Genomic DNA, 2,500 nt, shown 5'->3' on the forward strand with positions numbered 1-2,500 from the left:
TTATTATTATCATTATCATTATCATTATCATCATTATTGTTGCCATTATAATCATTATCGTCATCATTATCATTATCATTACTATTATCATTGTTATTATTATTATCATTATTAACATTATCATTATTATTGTTGTTATTTTTATTGTAACTATTATTATTATCATCATTATGATCATTGTTATCTTTATTACCATAATAATTATCATTACTGTTAGTTTTGTTATTGATGTTGTTATCATTAATACAATTAGCATGATGATGACTATTATCATAATGTTTTCAGTATCTTCATTATCCTCATTATTATTATTATTATTATTATTATTATTTATTACTATTATTATAATTATCTGTTATTATTATCATCATTATAATTATTATTATTTATTACTATTATTATAATTATTTGTTATTATTATCATTATAATTATTATTATTACTATCATCTATTATCATTATTATTATCACTATGATAATCAATATCCTTTTCCATCATTCATATTATCATTATCATCATTATTATTATTGATTTTATTATCTTTATTATATATAGAATTATTATTATCAACATTATTATTATAATTGTTGCTATTCTTGTTCTTATCCTTGATTTATTTTTATTTTTGTTATTATTGTTGTATTTGATATAGTAATTATTATCATTATTATTGTTATTAATATCATTATTGTTATTATCATTGTTATTCTTATTTGTTTTTCTTATCATTGCTATTATCATTGTTATCATAATTATAATCACTATTATTATTATCATTATTATTGTTATCATTATTACTATTATTGTTTCTATGATTGTTGTTGTTTTTTATTATTGTTATTGTTATTATTATTATTATCATTCACTATTATTATTATTATTATTTTTATTATTACTATAATCATTATCAATTATATTATCATTATTATTACAACTATTATTGTTATTATTATTATTATCATCATCATTCTCATTCTCATTATTATTTTTGTATAAATTATTACTTCTATCATTATCATAATCATTATATCAATTATTATTAATATCATTATCATTATATCAATTATTATTTTTAACAAAATTTTCATTCTCATTATTATTACCATTATCATTATCACTATCGGTTTCACTGCAGTTATCAGTGCTATGATAATTATTGTTATTTTACTACTTATTATTATCTTAATCATTATTGGTATTGGCATTTCTATTATGATTTAGTTATTATCATCATCACAATTATTGGTTTAGTCCTTATTTAGCATTATCATTTTTTCATTATTATCATCAATATTGTTATCATCATTACTATATTGTCATGATTATCATTATTCTCCTTCCTCTTCTTCCCCTTTTCCTTCCCTCCCTCTTTATCCCCTTCTCTTCCCTTGCCTTCTGTGTTTGAATCCTCATCAAGGAAGCTTTCATCATGACGTAACAATTTTCCAGTGTGCCTAAAATGGCAAGCTTGTAATTGACTGTGTTGCATAGTGTTGCATGAACGTATTTTGTTTATTGCAGTTCCATTAGGGTTTTCGGATGCTCTTATAAGGTGATTGATGAAGGAAATGATTTGTTGAAAGAAGAATGTAATTTGAAATATCACATGTGAAAAATAAGACAGCCAAGTTAAAAGTATGGTCTGCGAGTAATGTTTTTATTAGGTGTAACAGGGAGGGCATGGTGTTGAATTTGCATAGACGCGTGTAGCTGTGCGATAAGGCGACCCTCAGTGAAACGAATTATTTCGGACCATTCTGAAAAAAAACAGCCTTGAATCCATAAGGTTTTGTGCATCCCTACCATGCCCCCAATTTCCTAAGATGGAAGAGAGAGAGAGGGAGAGAGAAAGAGAGAGAGAGAGAGAACAAGAGAGTACGAGAAAAGAAGATTCGATAAATAGAAAATCTTACACTTTACCCTGACAAAGATAATAATAATGATAATACTGAGACAGAGGGAGAAAGGAAAAAATAGCCAGAGCGAGTAACACCTGCGGTCACTCTCGCTTAGGCACCTTTCACCTTCTTAAATAGTGGCGCGGAAGCAACCATCCCTCAGTTGGATGGTGGAGAGCGTAGAGTCAAATGCTATCGCCTCCTTTTTGTTTTGGTTTTTGTTGTTTTTTTATTACCTTTTTGGACTTCTTTTAATATATCTTTATCCTTTTTTGCCTGTGTCTCTATTGCATGTCTGGGTGAATGCCATATGTATCTTCCTATTTTTTAATAGACCGCTTAGCATGGATCTTCCCGTGTGTGTGTGTGTGTGTGTGTGCGTGTGTGCGTGCGTGTGTGTGTGTGTGTGTGTGAATACATGTATTTACGCGAAATTCAAATCATTTATTGAAGAATTGCACATTAGTAAACAACTAAGTGGCGCAAAAAAAAAAAAAAAAAAAAAAAATGTCACATTAACGCTGTATTTCGGTTTATTAATCAAGCAGTTGTTACGAACATCTCGTCCAAAGTTGTTCTAGTAAATTTCATTATGTCATTAG

Source organism: Penaeus chinensis, chromosome 32 (genome assembly GCF_019202785.1).
Source record: "Penaeus chinensis breed Huanghai No. 1 chromosome 32, ASM1920278v2, whole genome shotgun sequence".
NCBI lineage: Eukaryota > Metazoa > Arthropoda > Malacostraca > Decapoda > Penaeidae > Penaeus > Penaeus chinensis.